Genomic DNA, 17,151 nt, shown 5'->3' on the forward strand with positions numbered 1-17,151 from the left:
AGTCATACCATAATCACGACATCTGTGATTGAAACGGGAAGTTTCGGTATAATTTTATAAATGTGCGTTTGACCAAGTGTGAGCTTTTAGTAAAATTAGTCAGTAAAATTAATTATGTGAGAAATGACGGTGGAAAATGACGGCCTTTATGTGCAAATATTGATATAATAACCATCATATCAAAGTAAACTTGGAGTCACTCGATGCAACTCAGGAAACCATGCAGTTCATTAGGCTACAGATCTGGTGTGTGGTCCTCCCACTACGACTCAGGAAACCATGCAGTTCATTAGGCTACAGATCTGGTGTGTGGTCCGCCCACTACGACTCAGGAAACCATACAGTCTATTAGGCTACAGATCTGGTGTGTGGTCCTCCCACTACGACTCAGGAAACCATGCAGTTCATTAGGCTACAGATCTGGTGTGTGGTCCGCCCACTACGACTCAGGAAACCATACAGTCTATTAGGCTACAGATCTGGTGTGTGGTCCTCCCACTACGACTCAGGAAACCATGCAGTTCATTAGGCTACAGATCTGGTGTGTGGTCCTCCCACTACGACTCAGGAAACCATACAGTTTATTAGGCTACAGATCTGGTGTGTGGTCCTCCCATTACGACTCAGGAAACCATGCAGTTCATTAGGCTACAGATCTGGTGTGTGGTCCTCCCACTACGACTCAGGAAACCATGCAGTTCATTAGGCTACAGATCTGGTGTGTGGTCCTCCCACTACGACTCAGGAAACCATGCAGTTCATTAGGCTACAGATCTGGTGTGTGGTCCTCCCACTACGACTCAGGAAACCATGCAGTTCATTAGGCTACAGATCTGGTGTGTGGTCCTCCCATTACGACTCAGGAAACCATGCAGTTTATTAGGCTACAGATCTGGTGTGTGGTCCTCCCACTACGACTCAGGAAACCATGCAGTTCATTAGGCTACAGATCTGGTGTGTGGTCCTCCCAGGTGTGTGGTCTCAGAAACCATGCAGTTCATTAGGCTACAGATCTGGTGTGTGGTCCTCCCAGGAAACCATGCACGACTCAGGAAACCATGCAGTTTATTAGGCTACAGATCTGGTGTGTGGTCCTCCCACTACGACTCAGGAAACCATGCAGTTTATTAGGCTACAGATCTGGTGTGTGGTCCTCCCATTACGACTCAGGAAACCATGCAGTTCATTAGGCTACAGATCTGGTGTGTGGTCCTCCCACTACGACTCAGGAAACCATGCAGTTCATTAGGCTACAGATCTGGTGTGTGGTCCCCAATCCTCAGGGAAACCATGCAGTTTATTAGGCTACAGATCTGGTGTGTGGTCCTCCCACTACGACTCAGGAAACCATGCAGTTTATTAGGCTACAGATCTGGTGTGTGGTCCTCCCACTACGACTCAGGAAACCATACAGTTTATTAGGCTACAGATCTGGTGTGTGGTCCTCCCACTACACTCAGGAAACCATGCAGTTTATTAGGCTACAGATCTGGTGTGTGGTCCTCCCACTACGACTCAGGAAACCATGCAGTTCATTAGGCTACAGATCTGGTGTGTGGTCCTCCCACTACGACTCAGGAAACCATGCAGTTTATTAGGCTACAGATCTGGTGTGTGGTCCTCCCACTACGACTCAGGAAACCATGCAGTTCATGAGGCTACAGATCTGGTGTGTGGTCCTCCCACTACGACTCAGGAAACCATGCAGTTCATTAGGCTACAGATCTGGTGTGTGGTCCTCCCACTACGACTCAGGAAACCATGCAGTTTATTAGGCTACAGATCTGGTGTGTGGTCCTCCCACTACGACTCAGGAAACCATGCAGTTCATTAGGCTACAGATCTGGTGTGTGGTCCTCCCACTACGACTCAGGAAACCATGCAGTTCATTAGGCTACAGATCTGGTGTGTGGTCCTCCCACTACGACTCAGGAAACCATGCAGTTCATTAGGCTACAGATCTGGTGTGTGGTCCTCCCACTACGACTCAGGAAACCATGCAGTTATTAGGCTACAGATCTGGTGTGTGGTCCTCCCATTACGACTCAGGAAACCATGCAGTTTATTAGGCTACAGATCTGGTGTGTGGTCCTCCCAATACGACTCAGGAAACCATGCAGTTTATTAGGCTACAGATCTGGTGTGTGGTCCTCCCACTACGACTCAGGAAACCATGCAGTTTATTAGGCTACAGATCTGGTGTGTGGTCCTCCCACTACGACTCAGGAAACCATGCAGTTTATTAGGCTACAGATCTGGTGTGTGGTCCTCCCACTACGACTCAGGAAACCATGCAGTTTATTAGGCTACAGATCTGGTGTGTGGTCCTCCCACTACGACTCAGGAAACCATGCAGTTTATTAGGCTACAGATCTGGTGTGTGGTCCTCCCACTACGACTCAGGAAACCATGCAGTTCATTAGGCTACAGATCTGGTGTGTGGTCCTCCCACTACGACTCAGGAAACCATGCAGTTCATTAGGCTACAGATCTGGTGTGTGGTCCTCCCACTACGACTCAGGAAACCATACAGTTTATTAGGCTACAGATCTGGTGTGTGGTCCTCCCACTACGACTCAGGAAACCATGCAGTTCATTAGGCTACAGATCTGGTGTGTGGTCCGCCCACTACGACTCAGGAAACCATACAGTCTATTAGGCTACAGATCTGGTGTGTGGTCCTCCCACTACGACTCAGGAAACCATGCAGTTCATTAGGCTACAGATCTGGTGTGTGGTCCTCCCACTACGACTCAGGAAACCATGCAGTTCATTAGGCTACAGATCTGGTGTATGGTCCTCCCACTACGACTCAGGAAACCATGCAGTTTATTAGGCTACAGATCTGGTGTGTGGTCCTCCCACTACGACTCAGGAAACCATGCAGTTCATGAGGCTACAGATCTGGTGTGTGGTCCTCCCACTACGACTCAGGAAACCATGCAGTTCATTAGGCTACAGATCTGGTGTGTGGTCCTCCCACTACGACTCAGGAAACCATGCAGTTTATTAGGCTACAGATCTGGTGTGTGGTCCTCCCACTACGACTCAGGAAACCATGCAGTTTATTAGGCTACAGATCTGGTGTGTGGTCCTCCCACTACGACTCAGGAAACCATGCAGTTTATTAGGCTACAGATCTGGTGTGTGGTCCTCCCACTACGACTCAGGAAACCATGCAGTTCATTAGGCTACAGATCTGGTGTGTGGTCCTCCCACTACGACTCAGGAAACCATGCAGTTTATTAGGCTACAGATCTGGTGTGTGGTCCTCCCACTACGACTCAGGAAACCATACAGTTTATTAGGCTACAGATCTGGTGTGTGGTCCTCCCAATACGACTCAGGAAACCATGCAGTTTATTAGGCTACAGATCTGGTGTGTGGTCCTTCCACTACGACTCAGGAAACCATGCAGTTTATTAGGCTACAGATCTGGTGTGTGGTCCTCCCACTACGACTCAGGAAACCATGCAGTTTATTAGGCTACAGATCTGGTGTGTGGTCCTCCCACTACGACTCAGGAAACCATGCAGTTTATTAGGCTACAGATCTGGTGTGTGGTCCTCCCACTACGACTCAGGAAACCATGCAGTTTATTAGGCTACAGATCTGGTGTGTGGTCCTCCCACTACGACTCAGGAAACCATGCAGTTCATTAGGCTACAGATCTGGTGTGTGGTCCTCCCACTACGACTCAGGAAACCATGCAGTTTATTAGGCTACAGATCTGGTGTGTGGTCCTCCCACTACGACTCAGGAAACCATGCAGTTTATTAGGCTACAGATCTGGTGTGTGGTCCTCCCACTACGACTCAGGAAACCATGCAGTTTATTAGGCTACAGATCTGGTGTGTGGTCCTCCCACTACGACTCAGGAAACCATGCAGTTCATTAGGCTACAGATCTGGTGTGTGGTCCTCCCACTACGACTCAGGAAACCATGCAGTTTATTAGGCTACAGATCTGGTGTGTGGTCCTCCCACTACGACTCAGGAAACCATGCAGTTTATTAGGCTACAGATCTGGTGTGTGGTCCTCCCACTACGACTCAGGAAACCATGCAGTTTATTAGGCTACAGATCTGGTGTGTGGTCCTCCCACTACGACTCAGGAAACCATGCAGTTTATTAGGCTACAGATCTGGTGTGTGGTCCTCCCATTACGACTCAGGAAACCATGCAGTTCATTAGGCTACAGATCTGGTGTGTGGTCCTCCCATTACGACTCAGGAAACCATGCAGTTCATTAGGCTACAGATCTGGTGTGTGGTCCTCCCACTACGACTCAGGAAACCATGCAGTTTATTAGGCTACAGATCTGGTGTGTGGTCCTCCCACCACGACTCAGGAAACCATCACAGTTTATTAGGCTACAGATCTGGTGTGTGGTCCTCCCACTACGACTCAGGAAACCATGCAGTTCATGAGGCTACAGATCTGGTGTGTGGTCCTCCCACTACGACTCAGGAAACCATGCAGTTCATTAGGCTACAGATCTGGTGTGTGGTCCTCCCACTACGACTCAGGAAACCATGCAGTTTATTAGGCTACAGATCTGGTGGTGTGTGGTCCTCCCACTACGACTCAGGAAACCATGCAGTTTATTAGGCTACAGATCTGGTGTGTGGTCCTCCCACTACGACTCAGGAAACCATGCAGTTTATTAGGCTACAGATCTGGTGTATGGTCCTCCCACTACGACTCAGGAAACCATACAGTTCATTAGGCTACAGATCTGGTGTGTGGTCCTCCCACTACGACTCAGGAAACCATGCAGTTCATTAGGCTACAGATCTGGTGTGTGGTCCTCCCACTACGACTCAGGAAACCATGCAGATGATTAGGCTACAGATCTGGTGTGTGGTCCGCCCAATACGACTCAGGAAACCATGCAGATGATTAGGCTACAGATCTGGTGTGTGGTCCTCCCACTACGACTCAGGAAACCATACAGTTCATTAGGCTACAGATCTGGTGTGTGGTCCTCCCAATACGACTCAGGAAACCATGCAGATGATTAGGCTACAGATCTGGTGTGTGGTCCTCCCACTACGACTCAGGAAACCATGCAGTTTATTAGGCTACAGATCTGGTGTGTGGTCCTCCCACTACGACTCAGGAAACCATGCAGTTTATTAGGCTACAGATCTGGTGTGTGGTCCTCCCACTACGACTCAGGAAACCATGCAGTTCATGAGGCTACAGATCTGGTGTGTGGTCCTCCCACTAGTTTATTAGGCTCAGAAAACCATGCAGTTTATTAGGCTACAGATCTGGTGTGTGGTCCTCCCACTACGACTCAGGAAACCATGCAGTTTATTAGGCTACAGATCTGGTGTGTGGTCCTCCCACTACGACTCAGGAAACCATGCAGTTTATTAGGCTACAGATCTGGTGTGTGGTCCTCCCACTACGACTCAGGAAACCATACAGTTTATTAGGCTACAGATCTGGTGTGTGGTCCTCCCACTACGACTCAGGAAACCATGCAGTTCATTAGGCTACAGATCTGGTGTGTGGTCCTCCCACTACGACTCAGGAAACCATGCAGTTCATTAGGCTACAGATCTGGTGTGTGGTCCTCCCACTACGACTCAGGTTTAAACCATGCAGTTTTCATTAGGCTACAGATCTGGTGTGTGGTCCTCCCACTACGACTCAGGAAACCATGCAGTTCATTAGGCTACAGATCTGGTGTGTGGTCCTCCCACTACGACTCAGGAAACCATGCAGTTCATTAGGCTACAGATCTGGTGTGTGGTCCTCCCACTACGACTCAGGAAACCATGCAGTTTATTAGGCTACAGATCTGGTGTGTGGTCCTCCCACTACGACTCAGGAAACCATGCAGTTTATTAGGCTACAGATCTGGTGTGTGGTCCTCCCACTACGACTCAGGAAACCATGCAGTTTATTAGGCTACAGATCTGGTGTGTGGTCCTCCCACTACGACTCAGGAAACCATGCAGTTCATTAGGCTACAGATCTGGTGTGTGGTCCTCCCACTACGACTCAGGAAACCATGCAGTTCATTAGGCTACAGATCTGGTGTGTGGTCCTCCCATTACGACTCAGGAAACCATGCAGTTTATTAGGCTACAGATCTGGTGTGTGGTCCTCCCACTACGACTCAGGAAACCATGCAGTTCATTAGGCTACAGATCTGGTGTGTGGTCCTCCCACTACGACTCAGGAAACCATGCAGTTTATTAGGCTACAGATCTGGTGTGTGGTCCTCCCACTACGACTCAGGAAACCATGCAGTTTATTAGGCTACAGATCTGGTGTGTGGTCCTCCCACTACGACTCAGGAAACCATGCAGTTTATTAGGCTACAGATCTGGTGTGTGGTCCTCCCACTACGACTCAGGAAACCATGCAGATGATTAGGCTACAGATCTGTTGTGTGGTCCTCCCACTACGACTCAGGAAACCATGCAGTTCATGAGGCTACAGATCTGGTGTGTGGTCCTCCCACTACGACTCAGGAAACCATGCAGTTTATTAGGCTACAGATCTGGTGTGTGGTCCTCCCACTACGACTCATGAAACCATGCAGTTCATTAGGCTACAGATCTGGTGTGTGGTCCTCCCACTACGACTCAGGAAACCATGCAGTTTATTAGGCTACAGATCTGGTGTGTGGTCCTCCCACTACGACTCAGGAAACCATGCAGTTCATTAGGCTACAGATCTGGTGTGTGGTCCTCCCATTACGACTCAGGAAACCATGCAGTTCATTAGGCTACAGATCTGGTGTGTGGTCCTCCCACTACGACTCAGGAAACCATGCAGTTTATTAGGCTACAGATCTGGTGTGTGGTCCTCCCACTACGACTCAGGAAACCATGCAGTTCATTAGGCTACAGATCTGGTGTGTGGTCCTCCCACTACGACTCAGGAAACCATGCAGTTTATTAGGCTACAGATCTGGTGTGTGGTCCTCCCACTACGACTCAGGAAACCATGCAGTTCATTAGGCTACAGATCTGGTGTGTGGTCCTCCCACTACGACTCAGGAAACCATGCAGTTTATTAGGCTACAGATCTGGTGTGTGGTCCTCCCACTACGACTCAGGAAACCATGCAGTTTATTAGGCTACAGATCTGGTGTGTGGTCCTCCCAATACGACTCAGGAAACCATGCAGTTTATTAGGCTACAGATCTGGTGTGTGGTCCTCCCACTACGACTCAGGAAACCATGCAGTTTAGGCTACAGATCTGGTGTGGTCCTCCCACAGACTCAGGAAACCATGCAGTTTATTAGGCTACAGATCTGGTGTGTGGTCCTCCCACTACGACTCAGGAAACCATGCAGTTCATTAGGCTACAGATCTGGTGTGTGGTCCTACAGATCTCCCACTACGACTCAGGAAACCATGCAGTTTATTAGGCTACAGATCTGGTGTGTGGTCCTCCCACTACGACTCAGGAAACCATGCAGTTCATTAGGCTACAGATCTGGTGTGTGGTCCTCCCACTACGACTCAGGAAACCATGCAGTTTATTAGGCTACAGATCTGGTGTGTGGTCCTCCCACTACGACTCAGGAAACCATGCAGTTTATTAGGCTACAGATCTGGTGTGTGGTCCTCCCACTACGACTCAGGAAACCATGCAGTTTATTAGGCTACAGATCTGGTGTGTGGTCCTCCCACTACGACTCAGGAAACCATGCAGTTTATTAGGCTACAGATCTGGTGTGTGGTCCTCCCACTACGACTCAGGAAACCATGCAGTTCATTAGGCTACAGATCTGGTGTGTGGTCCTCCCATACGACTCAGTGCAGTTCATTAGGCTACAGATCTGGTGTGTGGTCCTCCCACTACGACTCAGGAAACCATGCAGTTTATTAGGCTACAGATCTGGTGTGTGGTCCTCCCACTACAACTCAGGAAACCATGCAGTTCATTAGGCTACAGATCTGGTGTGTGGTCCTCCCACTACGACTCAGGAAACCATGCAGTTCATTAGGCTACAGATCTGGTGTGTGGTCCTCCCACTACGACTCAGGAAACCATGCAGTCTATTAGGCTACAGATCTGGTGTGTGGTCCTCCCACTACGACTCAGGAAACCATGCAGTTTATTAGGCTACAGATCTGGTGTGTGGTCCTCCCACTACGACTCAGGAAACCATGCAGTTTGGTGTGTGGTCCTCCCATTAGGCTACAGATCTGGTGTGTGGTCCTCCCAATACGACTCAGGAAACCATGCAGATGATTAGGCTACAGATCTGGTGTGTGGTCCTCCCACTACGACTCAGGAAACCATACAGTTCATTAGGCTACAGATCTGGTGTGTGGTCCGCCCAATACGACTCAGGAAACCATGCAGATGATTAGGCTACAGATCTGGTGTGTGGCCGCCCAATACGACTCAGGAAACCATGCAGATGATTAGGCTACAGATCTGTTGTGTGGTCCTCCCACTACGACTCAGGAAACCATGCAGTTCATGAGGCTACAGATCTGGTGTGTGGTCCTCCCACTACGACTCAGGAAACCATGCAGTTCATTAGGCTACAGATCTGGTGTGTGGTCCTCCCACTACGACTCAGGAAACCATGCAGTTTATTAGGCTACAGATCTGGTGTGTGGTCCTCCCACTACGACTCAGGAAACCATGCAGTTTATTAGGCTACAGATCTGGTGTGTGGTCCTCCCACTACGACTCAGGAAACCATGCAGTTCATGAGGCTACAGATCTGGTGTGTGGTCCTCCCACTACGACTCAGGAAACCATGCAGTTTATTAGGCTACAGATCTGGTGTGTGGTCCTCCCACTACGACTCAGGAAACCATGCAGTTTATTAGGCTACAGATCTGGTGTGTGGTCCTCCCACTACGACTCAGGAAACCATGCAGTTTATTAGGCTACAGATCTGGTGTGTGGTCCTCCCACTACGACTCAGGAAACCATGCAGTTTATTAGGCTACAGATCTGGTGTGTGGTCCTCCCATTACGACTCAGGAAACCATGCAGTTTATTAGGCTACAGATCTGGTGTGTGGTCCTCCCACTACGACTCAGGAAACCATGCAGTTTATTAGGCTACAGATCTGGTGTGTGGTCCTCCCACTTTACGACTCAGGAAACCATGCAGTTCATTAGGCTACAGATCTGGTGTGTGGTCCTCCCACTACGACTCAGGAAACCATGCAGTTCATTAGGCTACAGACCTGGTGTGTGGTCCTCCCATTACGACTCAGGAAACCATGCAGTTTATTAGGCTACAGATCTGGTGTGTGGTCCTCCCATTACGACTCAGGAAACCATGCAGTTCATTAGGCTACAGATCTGGTGTGTGGTCCTCCCACTACGACTCAGGAAACCATGCAGTTTATTAGGCTACAGATCTGGTGTGTGGTCCTCCCACCATACGACTCAGGAAACCATACAGTTTATTAGGCTACAGATCTGGTGTGTGGTCCTCCCACTACGACTCAGGAAACCATGCAGTTCATTAGGCTACAGATCTGGTGTGTGGTCCTCCCACTACGACTCAGGAAACCATGCAGTTTATTAGGCTACAGATCTGGTGTGTGGTCCTCCCACTACGACTCAGGAAACCATGCAGTTTATTAGAATACAGATCTGGTGTGTGGTCCTCCCACTACGACTCAGGAAACCATACAGTTTATTAGGCTACAGATCTGGTGTGTGGTCCTCCCAATACGACTCAGGAAACCATGCAGATCATGAGGCTACAGATCTGGTGTGTGGTCCTTCCACTACGACTCAGGAAACCATGCAGTTCATTAGGCTACAGCTGGTGTGTGGTCCTCCCACACTCAGAAACCATGCAGTTCATTAGGCTACAGATCTGGTGTGTGGTCCTCCCACTACGACTCAGGAAACCATGCAGTTTATTAGGCTACAGATCTGGTGTATGGTCCTCCCACTACGACTCAGGAAACCATGCAGTTTATTAGGCTACAGATCTGGTGTGTGGTCCTCCCACTACGACTCAGGAAACCATGCAGTTCATTAGGCTACAGATCTGGTGTGTGGTCCTCCCACTACGACTCAGGAAACCATGCAGTTTATTAGGCTACAGATCTGGTGTGTGGTCCTCCCACTACGACTCAGGAAACCATGCAGTTCATTAGGCTACAGATCTGGTGTGTGGTCCTCCCACTACGACTCAGGAAACCATGCAGTTCATTAGGCTACAGATCTGGTGTGTGGTCCTCCCACTACGACTCAGGAAACCATGCAGTTTATTAGGCTACAGATCTGGTGTGTGGTCCTCCCACTACGACTCAGGAAACCATGCAGTTTATTAGGCTACAGATCTGGTGTGTGGTCCTCCCACTACGACTCAGGAAACCATGCAGTTCATTAGGCTACAGATCTGGTGTGTGGTCCTCCCACTACGACTCAGGAAACCATGCAGTTTATTAGGCTACAGATCTGGTGTGTGGTCCTCCCACTACGACTCAGGAAACCATGCAGTTTATTAGGCTACAGATCTGGTGTGTGGTCCTCCCACTACGACTCAGGAAACCATGCAGTTCATTAGGCTACAGATCTGGTGTGTGGTCCTCCCACTACGACTCAGGAAACCATGCAGTTTATTAGGCTACAGATCTGGTGTGTGGTCCTCCCACTACGACTCAGGAAACCATGCAGTTTATTAGGCTACAGATCTGGTGTGTGGTCCTCCCACTACGACTCAGGAAACCATGCAGTTTATTAGGCTACAGATCTGGTGTGTGGTCCTCCCACTAAACGACTCAGGAAACCATGCAGTTTATTAGGCTACAGATCTGGTGTGTGGTCCTCCCACTACGACTCAGGAAACCATGCAGTTCATTAGGCTACAGATCTGGTGTGTGGTCCTCCCACTACGACTCAGGAAACCATGCAGTTTATTAGGCTACAGATCTGGTGTGTGGTCCTCCCACTACGACTCAGGAAACCATGCATGCAGTTTATTAGGCTACAGATCTGGTGTGTGGTCCTCCCACCTACGACTCAGGAAACCATGCAGTTTATTAGGCTACAGATCTGGTGTGTGGTCCTCCCAACTCAGGAAACCATGCAGTTTATTAGGCTACAGATCTGGTGTGTGGTCCTCCCACTACGACTCAGGAAACCATGCAGTTTATTAGGCTACAGATCTGGTGTGTGGTCCTCCCACTACGACTCAGGAAACCATGCAGTTTATTAGGCTACAGATCTGGTGTGTGGTCCTCCCACTACGACTCAGGAAACCATGCAGTTTATTAGGCTACAGATCTGGTGTGTGGTCCTCCCACTACGACTCAGGAAACCATGCAGTTTATTAGGCTACAGATCTGGTGTGTGGTCCTCCCACTACGACTCAGGAAACCATGCAGTTCATTAGGCTACAGATCTGGTGTGTGGTCCTCCCACTACGACTCAGGAAACCATGCAGTTTATTAGGCTACAGATCTGGTGTGTGGTCCTCCCAGATCTACGACTCAGGAAACCATGCAGTTCATTAGGCTACAGATCTGGTGTGTGGTCCTCCCACTACGACTCAGGAAACCATGCAGTTTATTAGAATACAGATCTGGTGTGTGGTCCTCCCACTACGACTCAGGAAACCATACAGTTTATTAGGCTACAGATCTGGTGTGTGGTCCTCCCAATACGACTCAGGAAACCATGCAGATCATGAGGCTACAGATCTGGTGTGTGGTCCTTCCACTACGACTCAGGAAACCATGCAGTTTATTAGGCTACAGATCTGGTGTGTGGTCCTCCCACTACGACTCAGGAAACCATGCAGTTTATTAGGCTACAGATCTGGTGTGTGGTCCTCTCACTACGACTCAGGAAACCATACAGTTTATTAGGCTACAGATCTGGTGTGTGGTCCTCCCACTACGACTCAGGAAACCATGCAGTTCATTAGGCTACAGATCTGGTGTGTGGTCCTCCCACTACGACTCAGGAAACCATGCAGTTCATTAGGCTACAGATCTGGTGTGTGGTCCTCCCACTACGACTCAGGAAACCATGCAGTTTATTAGGCTACAGATCTGGTGTGTGGTCCTCCCACTACGACTCAGGAAACCATGCAGTTCATTAGGCTACAGATCTGATCTGTGTGTGGTCCTCCCACTACGACTCAGGAAACCATGCAGTTTATTAGGCTACAGATCTGGTGTGTGGTCCTCCCACTACGACTCAGGAAACCATGCAGTTTATTAGGCTACAGATCTGGTGTGTGGTCCTCCCACTACGACTCAGGAAACCATGCAGTTTATTAGGCTACAGATCTGGTGTGTGGTCCTCCCACTACGACTCAGGAAACCATGCAGTTTATTAGGCTACAGATCTGGTGTGTGGTCCTCCCACTACGACTCAGGAAACCATGCAGTTTATTAGGCTACAGATCTGGTGTGTGGTCCTCCCACTCAGGAAACCATGCAGTTCATTAGGCTACAGATCTGAAACCATGCAGTTTATTAGGCTACAGATCTGGTGTGTGGTCCTCCCACTACGACTCAGGAAACCATGCAGTTTATTAGGCTACAGATCTGGTGTGTGGTCCTCCCACTACGACTCAGGAAACCATGCAGTTTATTAGGCTACAGATCTGGTGTGTGGTCCTCCCACTACGACTCAGGAAACCATGCAGTTCATTAGGCTACAGATCTGGTGTGTGGTCCTCCCACTACGACTCAGGAAACCATATAGGCTACAGATACATTGTGTGGTTTCCCAATACGACAGTTTATTAGTACGACTCAGGAAACCATGTTTATTAGGCTACAGATCTGGTGTGTGGTCCAGACTCAGCCATGCAGTTCATTAGGCTAAGATCTGGTGTGTGGTCCTCCCACTACGACTCAGTGGAACCATGCAGTTCAATAGGCTACTAAATCTTTTAGGCTACAGGGTGGGTGAGAAGGAAACCATTTCATCCTACAGATCCTAGGTGCAGTTCATGAGGCTAAAGATCTGGTGTGTGGTCCTCCCACTTCAGTTCATTAGGCTGATCTCCGGAAACCATGCAGTTCATTAGGCTACAGATCTGTCCTGGCGTGTGAGGCTACAGATCTGGTGTTCCACGACTCAGGAAACCATTTTATGAGGCTACAGGGTGTGTGGTCCAGACTCAGGAAACCATACAGTTTTGATTAGGCTACAGATCTGGTGAACTGGTACTCCCAGTGGACTCAGGGAACCATGCAGTTTATTAGGCTACAGATCTGGTGTGTGGTCCTCCCAACGACTCAGGAAACCATGCAGTTTATTAGGCTACAGATTGTTTGGGTCCTCCCATTACGACTCAGAAACCATGCAGTTCATTAGGCTACAGATCTGGTGTGTGGTCCTCACAGCTCCGACTCAGGAAACCATGGCAGTTCATGGTCTTCTGGTGTGTGGTCCTCCCAGACTCAGGAAACCATGCAGTTCATCTGATGCAGTTCATTAGGCTTCAACTGGTGTGCCAGTGGAAACCACTCAGGAAACCAGTTCATTAGGCTACAGATCTGGTGTGTGGTCCTCCCACGACTCAGAAACCATGCAGTTCATTAGGCTACAGATCTGGTGTGTGGTCCTCCCAACACTCAGGAAACCATGCAGTTTATGTTGTGGTCCTCCCACTACGACTCAGGAAACCATGAGTTGGCTACAGATCTGGTGTGTGGTAATGGCACAGGTTTATTAGGCTACAGATCTGGTGTGTGGTCCAGCCAACAGCCATGAGTTGCATTAGGCTAAGATCCAGACTCAGGGCAGATGACAAGTCTGCCTGGGTCCTAGGGACCTGCGACTGTGTGAGGCCATGCAGTTCATTAGGCTACAGATCTGGTGTGTGGTAGAGCATGAACCATACAGTTTATTAGAACTGGGCCACCGCCTTGATGTTAGTGGAGAACAGTTTATTAGGCTAGATCTGGTGTGTGTCCTCCCACTACGACTCAGGAAACCATGCAGTTCTTTAGGCTACAGATCTGGTGTGTGGTCCTCCCAGACTCAGGAAACCAATGGAGTTGTCAACCGTGATGGCGATCTGGTGTGTGGTCCTCCCATCACTGGAAACCATGCAGTTCATTAGGCTACAGATCTGGTGTGGGTCCTCCCAGACTCAGCCATGCAGTTCCTACAGATCTGGTGTGTGGTCCGACTCAGGTTCATTAGGCTACAGATCTGGTGTGTGGTCCTCCCATCCACACCATGCAGTTTATATGTCTGACTCAGGAAACCATGCAGGCTACAGATCTGGTGTGTGGTCCTCCCACTACGACTCACCTGGTCATCAGGGGGGAAAGGAAAAGATTAATTGTGTGTGGTCCTCCCACTACGACTCAGGAAACCATGCAGTTTATTAGGCTAAGATCTGATAGGAGAGAAACCATGCAGTTTATTAGGCTACAGATCTGTTATGACTCAGGGCAGTTCATTAGGCTACAGATCTGGTGTATAGCGAGAATAGGAGAGGGCCTCCAGAGCTACAGATCTGGGGTGGTCCTCCCACGACTCAGGAAACCATGCAGTTCATTAGGCTACAGATCTGTGTGTGGTCCTCCCACTACGACTCAGGAGACCATGCAGTTTATTAGGCTACACGACCTGGTGGCTACAGATCTGGTGTGTGGTCCTCCCACCTGTCAGGTCAGATCTCCCATGCAGTTTATTAGGCTACAGATCTGGTGTGGTCCTCCCACTACGACTCAGGAAACCATGCAGTTTAGGCTACAGATCTGCCCAACGACTCAGGAAACCATACAGTTTATTAGGGTGGAGAGGAGATCTGATGGTGTGGTCCTCCCAGCCGATAGGTCTCTGGTGTGTGGTCCTCCCAGACTCAGGAAACCATGCAGTTCATTAGGAGAGATTAGCTTTAGGTGTTCGGGCTAGTGCCTCCCAATACGTGACAGAGAAGAGCTCAGTTGAAACCATGACAGTCAGATTGAAACCTTGAGTTTTAGGCTACAGATCTTCTGGTGAGATAGGGGCCTCCCAAGGACTCAGGAAACCATGCAGTTCATTAGGCTACAGATCTTTTGGTCCTCCCAGACTCAGGAAATACACCGTTCAAGGCTAAGGGTGTGTGGTCCTCCCATACGACTCAGGTCAGTTAGTTGCTTGACATGAGGGATCTGGTGTGTGGTCCTCCCACTACGACTCAGGAAACCATGCAGTTTTTAGGCAGAGATCTGGTGTGTGGTCCTCCCACTACGACTCAGGAAACCATCAGGGAAGAGTTGATGAGCGATGAGGCTTCCGGGCTACAGATCTGGTGTGTAGGGTCCTCCCACTACGACTCAGGAAACCATGCAGTTCATTAGGCTACAGATCTGGTGTGTGGTCCCATGCAGTTCATTAGGCTACAGATCTGGTGTGTGGTCCCCAACGACTCAGGAAACCATGCAGTTTATTAGGCTACAGATCTGGTGTGTGGTCCTCCCACTACGACTCAGAAACCATACAGTTCATTAGGCTAGATCTGGTGTGGGTCAGACTCAGGAAACCATGCAGTTTATTAGGCTACAGATCTGGTGTGTGGTCAGTCCCACTACGACTCAGGAAACCATGCAGTTCATTAGGCTACAGGGTGTCTTTCAGAAACTTTTAGCACAATCTGGTGTGTGGTCCTCCCACTACGACTCAGGAAACCATACAGTTTATTAGGCTACAGATCTGGTGTGTGGTCCTCCCACTACGACTCTTTTATTAGGCTTTGGTGTGTGGTCAAACTCAGGAAACCATGCAGTTTATTAGGCTACAGATCTGGTGTGGTCCTCCCACTACGACTCAGGAAACCATACAGTTTATTAGGCTACAGATCTGGTGTGTGGTCCTCCCACTACGACTCAGGAAACCATGCAGTTCATTAGGCTACAGATCTGGTGTGTGGTCCTCCCACTACGACTCAGGAAACCATGCAGTTTATTAGGCTACAGATCTGGTGTGTGGTCCTCCCACTACGACTCAGGAAACCATACAGTTTATTAGGCTACAGATCTGGTGTGTGGTCCTCCCACTACGACTCAGGAAACCATACAGTTTATTAGGCTACAGATCTGGTGTGTGGTCCTCCCACTACGACTCAGGAAACCATGCAGTTCATTAGGCTACAGATCTGGTGTGTGGTCCTCCCACTACGACTCAGGAAACCATGCAGTTCATTAGGCTACAGATCTGGTGTGTGGTCCTCCCACTACGACTCAGGAAACCATGCAGTTCATTAGGCTACAGATCTGGTGTGTGGTCCTCCCACTACGACTCAGGAAACCATGCAGTTTATTAGGCTACAGATCTGGTGTGGTCCTCCCACTACAACTCAGGAAACCATACAGTTTATTAGGCTACAGATCTGGTGTGTGGTCCTCCCACTACGACTCAGGAAACCATGCAGTTTATTAGGCTCAAATGATCTGTTTTGATGAACTTCACACTGGTGGAAGTGGACAGTATGAACCATCAGTTGATGCTCCTTTCCAATAAATGTCGTTCAGGCTACAGATCTGGTGACATGATGAAACCATGCAGTTGACTACAGATCTGGTTTGACAAATAAAAACCATATTTTGTCCAGTTTCATAATGTAGGCTATAGATCTGGTGTTGGCTGGTTGCAACAAGTCCGTTGGATGGAAAGACATCAGGTGGGGAAACCATGTGCAGTTTGCATGTGGGCATATTCAGACAATCTGTGCCAATTGGATGGTCACCTAAATAGTGAGTCACATTTTCACCTGGTCCAACCAAGACAGCAGCAAGGAGGAACAATGTTTTCCTGACAAATATCAGACCTAACAACTTACAGACATAGACAACACCATAAACGAATTATAGACATAGACACACATACATTACAATTACATACAGAAACATAGAAACATTATAGATCAAATAAATCAGCACCACCGCATGAAGTCTTAATGACAACCACATTACTCAGTAACATGTAAGTCAACCCACCTTTACAACTATCCAAACAAACCATGACCATGGAGCTGAGTAACTGAAACACAGAGCTGGTGAAACACTGGAGCTGAGTAACTGAAACACTATGGAGCTGAGTAACTGAAACACATGGAGCTGAGTAACTGAAACACTATGGAGCTGAGTAACTGAAACACTATGGAGCTGAGTAACTGAAATACTATGGAGCTGAGTAACTGAAACCATGCAGTTGATTAACTGAAACACTGGTG

Source organism: Oncorhynchus keta, chromosome 25, assembly GCF_023373465.1.
Source record: "Oncorhynchus keta strain PuntledgeMale-10-30-2019 chromosome 25, Oket_V2, whole genome shotgun sequence".
Lineage (NCBI taxonomy): Eukaryota > Metazoa > Chordata > Actinopteri > Salmoniformes > Salmonidae > Oncorhynchus > Oncorhynchus keta.